We start from the raw sequence: 14,678 nt of genomic DNA on the forward strand, positions 1-14,678 counted from the left end.
CGCAGGACTGTATGTGTAAGAGTGTACTCGCACTTGCGCTTTTTCTTAAAACCAGAGAGATGCATCCCTTCCGGTTGGTCGCCCCTATTGGGTTTAAACCCAACGGAACTAACGTTTTGTAAAGGGTGCTTATGCACCACTTCGGAGTCTATATAAAGACTACCGATTCCAGTTTCTAAAATACGAAAAATTCTTCTCTTAAAAAATGCTATCTGATATTCAGTTTTAAGCATTCTTCTACTGAGTTCATTACTGAGTCAACTCGGCACTTTCGGATTAAACTGCAAGTGGTTCGAGCCCGTGTACAGTGAGTGTACCGCTGGGATCGGGTCATAGTCGTTGTATCCTGGAGGTCGATTGCTCTGAAAACCTATTGCACTTGGGACGCTGTCAAGGGGAGCAAATTCGATTTCAAGCCAAGTGACTCAGTCACGCTTCGACTCAATTCAATAAGTTCTTCTTTCTCAAAAATTTTACTTTCTTTTTTTGATTCTCGATTTTAATAGTCTATTTAATTCAACCAAATATTCCAACAGATGTTTCCCTTACCATAGCACACACCTTGTATGTGTTGTATATCCATCTGGTACATAAGTTTTTCGAATTTATTTTAGGAAATGATCTAAAAAAATGATGCAAATCCAAATCTCAAGTGGACCACTTATAGAAAACAATGGTCATTGAACATCCACCGTTAAAAACTTACTAGCGCCTACAGTAATGTTTATTTGTCATCGAACCTGTTGATAAGGTCACAATAACATGGATATATCACATACACCGTTGTGTAGCACACCGTCAGGAAAACATTTACCGTAACCACACCTAATCCACTCCCATAAAATTTCAATATTTAATACATGAGCAGAAACCTGGGAAGAGTTGGTGAAGGAAATCTGTGCATTTGGTTGGGAAAGGACACCACCATTGATTTTTGTGTATTTGAAATCAACTCCTAACTATTAGATGTCTAATTTCATTTAGACATAGAGCTAAAATATCAGATTAACATGTGATTCATGTGGGCCGCGCTGAAGAAAAAAGTTGGGAGAGAGACGTCCCCCGCTGATTTTTTTTTTTTTCAAGGCCCACGATGATAATCAAATGAAATTCATACCACTCATTAGATGCCACACCAAATTTGAAGCATGGGTCTTAAAAATCAAGGGTGCTACACTAAGCAAAACAATTTGGACGAGAGTTGCCTTACGTACTATTTTCAATCTTAGGGTTCACTAGAATAATGGATGGAGTTGATTTTTGGTCTCTGAGTCTTACATGAGGTAAATTACTTTGTGGTTGGGGTGGATTGTACATTTTTGTGGGTCCGCTAATGGGCCGGGCCAGATTGAACTTAGTGCACATGATGGGTTTTGTACACACAATCTAAGCCCAGGTTGCTTTGTTACGTAGGGCTTGTAGACTTTACACGCTCGACCAACCACCGGTTTTCGGTTGGCACTAGTGAGGTGCTATGTTCAATGATCCGGACCGTTGATATTATCAGCCCACTGCGAAATGCTCACTTTAAAATGCCAAACGTGGTGTGTGTGTGTGTGTGTGTGTATATATATATATATTAAAATTAAATCCACTTAATTGTGGAGTTTAATGTAAGTTATATTCTAAAAATCAAATTGGTTACACCATCCTAACCTCTGATTCCTGGATACTTCTTTGTTGAAATAAGGCAGTTGGATGTATTTCAATTTTAACTGTCCAGTAAATGTCCACGGATCTGATAGTTAGATGATAAAATCAGCGTAATTTGAATTGTATTGTTTATTTGAATTAGTTGTATGCTATGCAATTTCTAAGCGATTTATAAGGGGGCAAGTATCTTCATCGCCCGTTGCCCGAGCAGAAGAGCTTTTTTCAATCCATATATCTTTGGCGGGATTTTCTCGATTTTTACGTCCGAAGTGTTGTTTCCGGACGCGGATTGCGTACAACCCCCGCATGTCCCTGGCTCCGAACGGGCAGGTCTGTGGGCGGGCCCACATGTATCTGTACATCTAAATCATTAATCCCTTTTCTCATATTATTTTAAGGCATGAACACAAAAATATCTAACGCTCAAGTGGACCACACCAAATAATAGCTTGGTTGCATTAAAATGCACAGAGCATTAAATGTCAGTTGCATTAAATGTAAGAGTCATCTGTTGTGTGGTCCATTTGATTCGTTGGATCTGTCTAATTTTCGTTTTGATACCTTAAAATAATATGAGAAAAGAAATAGACGGTTTGGATTTACAGATACATTACGGTGGGCCTGCCCACAGAACTGCCCGTTCGGAGCTAGGGACGGGCGGGGGTAGTACGCAATCCCCGTCCGTTGTTTCCGCGTATTTTACATTTCGAGGATGCACGTTTGGAGCGTGGTGGAAAGTAACAACAGCTTTTACGACGGCCGAAGATGTGTGGGAAAGCCTTCCGCATGAAGTTTCTACGTAAGGATGTTGGGTGGGTCCACAAAGATGTTTTTGAGAAATCCACACTGTCTATCCGTTTTTAGAACTCATTTTAGGTTGTAAGACCAAAAATTAGATGTATCCAACCCTCAAGTGGGTCACACGAGAGGAAACAGTGGGCATTCAATGAGCACCGTTGAAACATTCTTATGGCCATAAAAGTTTTATACCATGTTATCTCTTTAGTTTTTTCGCTTCATCCCATTGGAAATGACCTTATAAACATCAAAATGGAGCCCACAGTAAAATTTTCTTTCTCCAAATTTCTCTCTACGTGACCTACCTGAGATTTGCATCCACAACACACGTCCTAAAATGAGCTGCAAAACTGATGGACTGATACATTGCAGTGGCCCCACCGAGCATCATTGCGCGCGAACTGCATGCAAAACGGTTACAGCGGGAAATCCGCGTCTGTGCAAGGATGCTAGGTGGAGCCCACCAAGATGCATGCTTAACGAGAAATCCACTCACCCATCCGTTTTGCTCATTTTAAGACATTTAAACATAAATGAGGTGGATCCAGAACTAAAGTAGGTCATACGAGGAGGAAATTGGGAAAAGAAATTTCTACCATTGAAGCCGTCCTGGGTTCCACCTTGATGTTTATATGCCATCTAAATGGTTTATAAGGTCATTACCACTGGGATGAAGTGTAGATGCCAAAAACAATTACCAGAAAACAAAAATTTTATGGCCACGAGAATGTTTCAACGATTCACACTAAATCCTCACTCTTTCCTCTCGTGTGACGCACTTAAGTTTTGGATACACATAATTTTTTATCACATGTCCTAAACTGATCTCTAAAAATGGATGAACGGTGTGGATTTCTCACAAAAATCTCGGTGGCCCCACCCATCATCCTTGCAAGAGGTCTGCAGGGGCTATGTGCGTGAGGAGGGATGGTCATATTCTGCCGTGCAAGAGTAGCTAATCTGATACAACTTCAGGGAAATATAATGCAATTAATGGGGACTCCGACGGGGACGTCCAAGGTGGCAAACTGTGGGGTCCACCGGATCTGTCAGATGGGAGAAAGAGGTGACGTACTCCCATGTAGAAGGCCTTTGTTCAAGAGATTGCACCTGTCCGTCGATCACATGGGTCCCACGTGCAAATAAATGAACGGTTAAAAGAGATTGACCAACGGTCTGCTTTCTATGAACTCATGCATGGCCCACCAGATGAGCGGAACAGGCGTAACGTTTTCATGGAAGATAAAAAGTTCGTCCTTCCTGGTGAGACGTTGGGATTTTACACGTGTGCCATGTTGGCACGTGCTTATTCTTATGGGGTTCACCAAGCGAGCCTGTTCGTGCGTCATTCGGGCCATTCATCACGTGGCATGTTGAAGGGGTTTCGCTGCATGCGTGCTAGCGCTGTACACTAGTTTGGGATTTGGGCCACTCATCAGGTGGGCCACACTTGTTTGAGCAAATAAAAAGTTACAAACATAGACCACCAGTCCCCGTTCAAACTCGTGGACCAATTAAAAAGTTACAACATGCTAAATGGTTGACATTCAAAGCAGTCGTCCAATTAATAAAGATTTTGAACCTTGGTCCATCCATCATAGACCCAACTCGATGGACGGTACTGATTGCTATCAAACGGTGCCATGTTATGTGAAGAGACGGCTCTATCATATTATGGTGCTACTGTCTCCACCATATAATTTCCTAAACCATACAAATTAATCATAACCGTCTTTTGGCTTTGCTCCATCCAAATTGGGGCCCGAGAAACATAGAAAGTACACTTGCTCCCTTGTGTGAATCACACGTGCAAAAAAAACCAACAACTGTACGAGATCAGAGCCGCTCATCAGGCGATCCCACCATGATGATCAATGAAATCAGATCTGTACAATTGATTTGGACAATTGTTAATTCAAAATAACCATCATGCTCATATAAGCCTGAAATATTGAGACATTGCACACAACCATTGGATCTTGTCTGCCACTGAGATGAGTGGCTCTGATCTCTCAGAGACATTCCTCCTATGAGTGCACTCTGGTTTCAATTTAGTTCATCAAGGTTTATGTTACCATATGAACAGGTCAGGTTGAATGGCAAATAAACATCACAGTGATTAAGAGTGTAATTTCAACGGTAGATAATATTATCTGCCCCCCTGTTTCATTCGGTGTGGTTTACATGAACTTTGGATCTACTTTATTTTTGGGCTCAGCTGGAAGAAAGGATTGACAGCGTATATATAAACATATAAATCACGGTGGGCCCACAGCAGCTGCAATTAGGGAGGCCGGAAACGGATTGGCTACTCCCTCTGCCACCAACCAATGGATGGCGGTCGGTGTTCTATGGGCCCACCATGATTTATGTGTTTCATCCATTTTTGCACATCATTTTAGGTCTTTATCCAAAAAATGAGAGGGATATAAATCTCGGGTGGACCACACCATAGGAAAACAATAGCGATTGGATATCCACCATTAAAATCCTCCTATCATATGGTTTATTTGACATCTAATCTGTTGATTAGATCATACAGGCTCATATGAAAGGAAAAAACAAAAATCAGCTTGATCCAAAACTTTTTTTCGCCCCAAAAGGTTTTTAATTGTCGACACTCATTCAACACTGTTTCCTATAATGTGGTTCACTTGAGATTGGGATATACCTAATTTTTGGTCTCATACCATTAAATGATCTGAAAAAATAGATGAACAGCATGGATGAAATACATACATCATAGTGGGGCCCACAGAGCACGGACCATCAGCCTTTGACCGGTGGCAGGGGAGTAGCCACTAGCCAATCCGTTTCCATTTCTTACGGGAACGCCGGGCCCACTATATGACGTCAGTGTGACATCCTTTGGCCATCTCGTTTTGATGCCCCAAAAATCATAGCAGGAAAAACTCAAGGAAATCGCACCCATGATATCCCAGGATTCTCCTCTCAGACCCGGATTTTCTGTCAGGGGAATATACTTTCAAACTACGAGGACTAACGATGCCCATGATAGTACACTGGACTGAATCTTTGAACATTATTCAGTGCTGGTTTTTGGTTTATACAAGTGGGCCCCATGATTCAGTAATCTGGACCATCCGTATGATAAGACCCACCAAGATGGACAATGCCCAGAAGATAGAATAATTGCAGATTTATTTATTTATTTTTAAATTGGAGCTTAAATATAGACGGTTAATCAGAGAAATAAGATGGCGGTCCACATTCAGTTGGAAATGCTTCTAAAATTGGTAGGCAGGACCTTCTAATCTGGGTAATTTTTGAGGACTGGCCATTTAAGATAGGATTGATGGTATATCGTAACAGCAGGATAATAGTCCATATCATCTAGGGGAACGGATTGGCTACTCCCCCTGCCACAGCCAATGGCTGGTGGTCGCTGCTATGTGGACCCCACTATGATGCATGTGTTTCATCTATTCCGTCCACCTATTTTTCTATATCATGTTATAGTATGAGGTTAAAAATGAGGTATATAAAAATCTCAAGTAGACCACATTACAGGAAACAGTTTTGAGTGAACGTCGACCATTAAAAACTTTTTGAAAGCCATAAAAGTTTTGGATCAAGCTGATATTTGTTTTTTTCTATTCATCTGGGTTTGTATGACCTAATCAAAAGATTGGATGTCAAATAAACAGTACATTGGGCCTCAGGAGGATTTTAATGGTGGATATCCAATCACTATTGTTTTGGAATGGTGTAGCCCCCCTGAGATTTATATCCCTCTATGTTTTAGAATCCAGCCCTAAAATGATTTGTCAAAACGGATGAATGGAATGGATGGAACACATACATCATGGTGGGGCCTACGGAGCACCAACCACCAGCCACCGTAGGGGAGTAGCCAATCCGTTTCCATCATCGAGGATCTTTCCTCCATCGAGAATTCATCCACACTCCATTGGGACGCGGATTAGCTACTCCCCAAGCCACCGGCCAATGGCTGGTTGTCTGGGCCACAACATGATTTGTGTTTCATCCATGCTGTCCACCTAGTTTTCCATATGTATGATACCAAAAATGAGGTATATATAAATCTCAATTGGACCACATTATAGGAAACAATGTCGAATGAGCGTCCACCATTAAAAACCTTTTGGGGGCCATAAAAGTTTTGGACCAAGCTGATATTTGTTTTTTCCCTTCATCTTTGCCTGTATGACCTAATTAACAGATTGGATGTCAAATAAACGGTACAGTAAGCCTTAAGAGGATTTTAATGGTGGATATCCAGTCACTATTGTTTTCTCGTGGTGTGGTCCACCTGAGATTTATATCCCTCTCAATTTTGGTATCAAGCCCTAAAATGATCTTTAAAAATAGATGAATGGAATGGATGAAACACATACATCATGGTAGGGCCCACAGAGCACCAACCACCAGCCACGGGGCCCGTGGCAGGGGGAGTAGCCAATCCTTTCCCACCCCATTAATACTCTCCATCTTTTATAAAAGAGAAATTTACCACTGTACGACCCATTTATGGCCCATTTACCCGTTGAAGCCCACCTCATTTTACCTTACCAGAATAAGCCCTAGCTGTACGGATGACTTGCCAAAGGTTGAAAATGCCCCTACTTTTTCCTTCAAGCGGATCGGCTGGTGTTCAAAGATGAGCGCTGACACTCCTCGAACTCCGAGTTGTACAAACGGTTCAAAAGAAATCAAAGTTACATGGCCCCACAGTTATGTATTTGTTATATCCACAATGTTCATCCATATTTCTAGATCATTTCAGAGCATTATCAAAATAAAAATAAAAAATCATATCCAAAGATCAACTGGACCACACCACAAAGAGCAGCAGAAAATTGATTTTCTCCATTGAAACTTTTATAGGGCCCACCATAACATTTATTTTCCATCCAATCTATTCATAAGGTCACAAAGACTTGGATGAAGAGGAAAAACAAATTTCATAATGATCTAAAACTTCCGTGACCCGTAAAAGGTTTTCAACGGTAGACGTTCAAAGCAGAATTGTAAAGTCATTTGCTACTTCTGACATATGGCTACGGATTATAACCGTAGCCATAGATACCCTAATCTGTAGCCATAGAAGTCTATCCGAGGTGAGCTCACCGAACTAGTGGCCCCCGCCAGTTGCTGGCCTGTCCAGCGGGGCCACTCCCATCTGGCGGCCCCTATGGCTACATATTATATCCGTAGCCATAAACGGACTACCGTGATAACAGTCTGTGCGTTTTTTTTTTTTTTTTTTTTACATGGAGAACTTTATTTTACCTATAATTTTCTCTAGCACATATTTATATAAATATGTATATATAAGCATATAATTTTTTTTTTCCTTCTTTTTTCATTTCTTTCTTTATTCATTTAACAAGAATATCTTCTAAACTAAAATTAGTTACTTGATGCACCCTATATGATTTTGGGGTAAGGGAAGCTACTTTAACCAACCAACATGGTTATTTTCCAAGATTCCATCAGGTCAATTTCATTCATTTCATTTACTTCGTGATCAATTTCATGCATTTCACGGTCAATCCCGGCTATTCCATTTTGATTCAAGGTCATTTCCATGCATTTCATGGTCAATTCCCTTCAGTTCATGATCATTTTTATGCATTTTACGGTCATTTCCTTATACACGGTCATTTCCATGCATTTCACGGTCAATTCTCTTCACTTCACGATCATTTCCACGCATTTCACAGTCAATTCGCTTCACTTCACGATCATTTCCACGCATTTCACAGTCAATTCGCTTCACTTCACGGTCATTTCCATGCATTTCACGGTAATAACCAGCGATTCCGTGTTGATTCACGATCATTTCCAGGCATTTCACGGTCAATTCCCTTCACTTCACGGTCATTTCCATGCATTTCACGGTCAATTCGCTTCACTTTACGGTCATTTTCATTCATTTCACGGTCATTCCCGACGATTCCGTGTTGATTCACAGTGATTTTCACATATTTCATGGTCAATTCCCTTCACTTCACGGTCATTTCCATGCATTTTACGGTCAATTCGCTTCACTTCACAGTCATTTCCATGCATTTCATGGTCATTCTCGGCGATTCTTTGTTGATTTACGGTCATTTCCAGGCATTTCATGGTCAATTCCCTTCACTTCATGGTCATTTCCACGCATTTCACGATCAATTCGCTTCACTTCACGGTCATTTTCATGCATTTCATGGTCATTCCCAGCAATTCCGTGTTGATTCACGGTGATTTTCACGCATTTCACAGTCAATTCCCTTCACTTCACAGTCATGAGTGTGTGTACTGACTGAGTGGAGATACCTCGTTTCAACACTTTAGGTCTTAGTATCGATCCGCAACGGGGGTGGCTAATATGGAGCGTGTGTACTGTCATGGGTGTGTACTACCTAGCTAACCAAAAAACAAAAGAAAAAAGTATGCAATTACTATAAGTTCGTGCGGATCATTCATCAAACCCTGCCTGAGTATCAAAGCTTTCCTCTTGTAAATTAGTGGCAACACGTGCACAACCTATACGTTGGGTCCACTGCAACGGTGAATTCAAACTATATGGGTAATCGTAGCTGTTCAATTGGTGACCATAAATGGGATGGTTAGAATTAAAGTTGGCAATGGTACAAAATTCAAAAAAGAAGAAAAGAAAAAGGGGGCCAATAAATCAGAGGGCTTGGATTGAGATACTTTCCCTGTCACGTGTACTGAATCTGTTTGATATGCGGTACTCTTCCGGAGTATTAATGCTATTTTCATGCGGACGTTAGAACTCGTCGGTACCGTGTCTCTTTTTCGTTGTAACCAGAAACGGACGCGGGTGGTGCGTTGATGTATGTGTTACATTCGTATTGTTTATTAATATTTTAGGAAATTATTTTAAGACATGAGCAAAAAAATTGGGCAAATCTAAAGCTCAAGTAGATTACAGCACAGGAAGCAATGGTGACTGAACACCCACTGTTGAAAACTCCCTGGATCCATAGAAGTTTTGAATCAAGATAAAATTTATGTTTTCCCTTGGTTCACGTCTATGTGACCTTATTAACAGGTTGTATGAAAGATAAACATTATAATGGGCCCTAGGAAAATTTCAACCGGGCATCATTGTCCCCACTTCTTTCTTTCACGTGGTCTCCCTATACTTTGAATCTGACTAATTTTGGGTTCATGCCCTAAAATGATCTCACAATATGGATGGACAGTATGGATATAACACAAAATGGATGGACAGTATGGATATGGTTGTATTGACCTAAAACAGCCCGATACAAGGGCAATATGTGGAAGAGGAGTATGCTATGTTGAAGGAAAAAAAAAAAAACATATTAGTCCCTTCTTGTTAGAATTATTGTTATTATTATTATTATTATTTTTTTGTATTACTATCAGATTAGCATATGTGCACCATCAAAAGGAATATGCTATGGTGGAGACAAAAACACTCACATGGATTTTCATTTATTGGCAAAAATCCATTCACATACTTCCATATTGTATACAGTGAGAGATGGTTGTGGTCAATGTTAGTTAGGACCTGGCATTTTTATATTCCCTTACTAACTTAATGGGCCGGGCTATACGTCAGACTCTGGTTCAGCCCAAGGCAAGAAAGGCCCGAAATCCTGACAGGTAGCCTGGCCCATCGACAGTCCTACTCACAAGTAGTTATATTATTTCTCGTACACTATACATTAATGCTTGAGCAACCATCCGTTTTCAGTTTATACACACCCATATAAGATTAGAAACAAAATCCACACTTTACGTTTCGATTGATCTCACCTTCGGTCAATCGATATATCATCAGAGTTTGTCGGTCAACTGAAACAGACCTCGGTCAACTGGAAACATTACAACGTGCTTCGGTCCACCCAATTGCACTGCACCATATTAAAAGCAATCAATCAACAAAATCAATATTTAATTTTTATTCACGATACATATATGCTTTCTAGGTATAAATAACACAATTTATTTGAATTACTTGTATGCAATTTCTCAGTAATTTATATTGGCCAAGTATCATTCATCACATGCTGCCCAAGAACTAGAGCTCTTCTCAATCCAACAAATTCTGTGGGATTTTCTTCGACTTTTATGTCTGATACATTGTTACCGTGTCATTTGCATTGCGGAGGAATGCACATTTGGAGCGACTGGGGCAAGTAGCGGTGGAGATTGAATGGGGCACAAAAAATTTGGATCAAGCTGATATTTTTGTTTTCCCAGCATCCGAACCTTATGAGCAGGTTGGATAACAAATAAACATAACTGTGGGACCTAGGAAGGTTTCCTTACCACTGTTTCCTGTGTTGTGGTCCACTTGAGCTTTGGATCTTCCTCATTTTTAGCCTCTTTCCATAAAATGAGCTGGAAAAATGGATGGCATGGATAAAACACATACATCATGGTGGGACCCACAGATCTTTGACACCAGCAGGCTGGCCCGTGGTCGGTTCCCTGGCTAAACATGGTAGGATTTCGAGGCGTGCCATTTTCATGATGAGGCGCATCTGTGTACACGGTTTGGATATCTAACATAATCACATCATGGTGGGCCCATATAAAATCGATGGCATGATACAGATGACTATATGAGATCATTCCACGAATGAGCTAACTCACCTGACATGAATTTTTCAACTTGAGCCTAACCCAATGGACTCTGGGTATATGAGCTGAACTCACCTGACATGAATTTCCAACTTAAGCCCAACCTATTTTCATGTTTATACACCTCCAATAAATTTATTATGTGCTCCCCACATGCATCAAGCTGATAATTGTCTTTTTGATGCAGGGAGGACGTGAGGTCGAGCACCGTCTTCCTCAAGAGGATAACTATTCCGAATCCACGGAACTTCTCGGGACTCCTCACAGAGACTTCTCGAATCCACGAGGAAAGAAAGCAGAAAATAGAAATAAAGCAGAAAATATAAATAAATTCTAATAAATTTGAAATTGATTGATGAATCCCAAATCTGTCTCCTTAAACCAGTAATAAAGGAAAAAAATAAACTAAAATTCATAATTACCAAAAATAACAAAATTCTAACTCCAATAAAAATCATAATTCTAATAAAACTCTTCTAAGGCCTAATTTCTAAAAATAAAAATTGCAAATAAACTTTCTCTAGAAGAGTCCTAGTATAACTAAAAGTTATTTCTAAAAGGAAAGAAAATCTAAAACTCTAAAAATATTTAAAAAATCGGAATTACTAAAAATAGTAAAATTTTTCTAAAAATTCGTTTTTGAGCTGAAAGCACGTCTTTTCTGACGAAACGGACAGATGCGACCCACTCTATGGGACGGTTCACCTCGGATGGCCTATTTCAGTAAAGATTGATAGGTTGTGCACCCCGTAACGATACCCGGATCAAAAGTTATAGTCAATTCACGGTCCATCTTCTTTTGACTCAACTATGTTAGGAACATGTCTGTGACAGGTTCTACATCAGACCCCTCCACTTGAAAAAAACTCGTCCTCGAGTTACGCAAGAGACTTGACACATGAGTCTGAGATAACTTCTGACGCCGATGTTCATTAAACTTTTTTTCGTACTTGTCATTAAGCTTTTGAGCCGATACGATACATATACTCATGCTTTCCTTGACTTGACTAATATCGATTAATTCCTTCACATCTGTCTTCAAGATTTCATATTTTTTCTGATAATGTGGGCATTTAGGCGGACTTGCCCCTGCGATGGGATCAACGTGATTTTGCATATCTTGTATGGGAGGTAATTTATTAGGGAGTTCATCGAGCACAACCCCCTTGAACTCCTGCGATACTGGTTCCAAATCCTCTAGGATATTCACAAGCTCCACATATTTTTTCTCTTCAACTACTGTATATATGTCTCCCGTTTCCTCAATTTGTTTAACAAAGGCCTGTTCAGTCATGAGAGATTGTCCCTCCACTTTAGAAGTCTTGAGTTGGCTTACCGTTCCTATAGGGGTCACATGTTTTCCACTGATGAATCCTGTGGTTTGTTGCAACTCCGTTTTGACCCGATCACCTCTCGCCGACAAATGATAAGATTTCTCTGCATAACCCTTTAATGATTGGTTATCTTGCCAATAATTTTGATTTTGTTGGAATAATACCTGATCATAATTGGTAGGGAAGAATCGCATACACAATAACATCTTCATCTGCGACCACATGCGGATTGGCGCCTTCATCCGTCTCGTTCGCTCGAGTTGAAGTTGTTCCCACTAGTCTGAAGCTCTGCCCGTCAACTTATAGGCCACGAGTTTAACTTTCTTTTCTTCTATTATGTTCATGTAGTCGAAGAAACGTTCGACTTTAAGCAACCAATCGAGGAAGTCCTTGAAGTAGAGTTGGCCATTAAAACTAGGAAGATCGACTTTCATCTTGAATTCTTGACACATCCGATCTATCTGATCAATGCCTCGTTTAGGATGTTGTAAAATCATGTCGCTAGATCCCACTTTATCAGGAGTGATCCTGTGGTTCACTGATAGCGTCGACCTACGATCAATATGATTACGAATTCTAGCAATTGTTGATGGTGGATCACCACCATGAACATGGAGCTGCCCTGGGCCTCTGCCAAACGATCCGCCATGCGATCGATGGAAGCCTGCAGCCCTTGCATGGCTTGCTGATTCTCTCGTCGTGCTGCTTCGAAAGCTGCCGCCATTATCAGGTGAACCATGCCATAAAAACAGTGGTGATTGATCATTAATGGGTCGCAAAAGTTTTGGGTCAAGCTGATAATTGTCTTTTTGATGCAGGGAGGACGTGAGGTCGAGCACCGTCTTCCTCAAGAGGATAACTATTCCGAATCCACGGAACTTCTCTGGACTCCTCACGAAGACTTCTCAAATCTAGGAGGAAAGAAAGAAGAAAATAGAAATAAATTCTAATAAATTCGAAATTAATTGATTAATTGATAATTGATAATTCTCTAATGCGTCTCCTTACACCATGAATAAAGAAAAAATAAACTAAAATTCGTAATTACCAAAAATAACAAAATTCTAACTCTAATAAAAATCCTAATTCTAATAAAACTCTTATAAGGCCTAATTTCTAAAAATAAAAATTGCAAATAAACTTTCTCTAGAAGAGTCCTAGTATAACTAAAAGTTATTTCTAAAAGGAAAGAAAATCTAAAACTCTAAAAATATTTAAAAATTCGGAATTACTAAAAATAGTAAAATTTTCCTAAAAATTCGTTTTTGAGCTGAAAGCGCCTTTTGAGCCTAACCCAATGGACTCTGGGTATATGAGCTGAACTCACCTGACATGAATTTCCAACTTAAGCCCAACCTATTTTCATGTTTATACACCTCCAATAAATTTATTATGTGCTCCCCACATGCATGAATGGGCATCATGAAAATTAAGCCACTCCAAAATCCAGGTTGGGCCACAACATGTGATATAGAGGTTTTTTTTTTTTTTTTTTTTTTGCATGACTCTGAAATATTCCTAATGATGTGGCACACCCGACTTTTAGATCCGACTGATTTTTGAGGTGTCCCATTTTTATAATGAGATGAATCTTACGCATATGGTATTGTCATGCATACATATGCTAGGCTCTAGGTAAGGAGGTCTCATGTTAGCGCGAACCCAAATCCAACTCAAAAGGCAGGTGTATATGGGGGTGAACTCACCCGACATAAATTTTCAACTTGAGCCCAACCAACTTTTACATTATCCACCTTGAGCTAAATCAAACTCCACCCAAAAATATAAATTTCAGTGATAAACACTTGATGTAGACTGTTAATCAAGTTGCTAGCTAGCCAGATGCCAATTGGTTGTAACTGAGGATTATAGGAATCCCATGTAACCCTGATATAGAGTAATGAAAAAGTGTCATATACACGTTTCAAATATGCTGCCACGATATATATATATATATATATATATATATAACCCAGATGAATCTTTGCTTTTCATATGCAAGCACGTGCACATTGTGATTTTTCATTGGGCCATGTTAGGGCTCCAAGGGAATCTTGCTGGAACAACATTATAAGGCCCAAGGTCAAACCTCATTATGAGCCTAACAAAACAGAACCAAGCCCAAGCTCAAAAACTAGGTGAGCCTCACCCAACCTGGACGGCCCAAAACTAGCTAGCACTCTATTTTCCACTTAACAACTATATATTACAACAAAATGAAAACCAAGATCTACATGCAAGATGCATGTGTTGGCCAACGGATGATTGGAATGGCATGGA

Source organism: Magnolia sinica, chromosome 17 (assembly GCF_029962835.1).
Source record: "Magnolia sinica isolate HGM2019 chromosome 17, MsV1, whole genome shotgun sequence".
NCBI classification, from domain to species: Eukaryota; Viridiplantae; Streptophyta; class Magnoliopsida; order Magnoliales; family Magnoliaceae; genus Magnolia; species Magnolia sinica.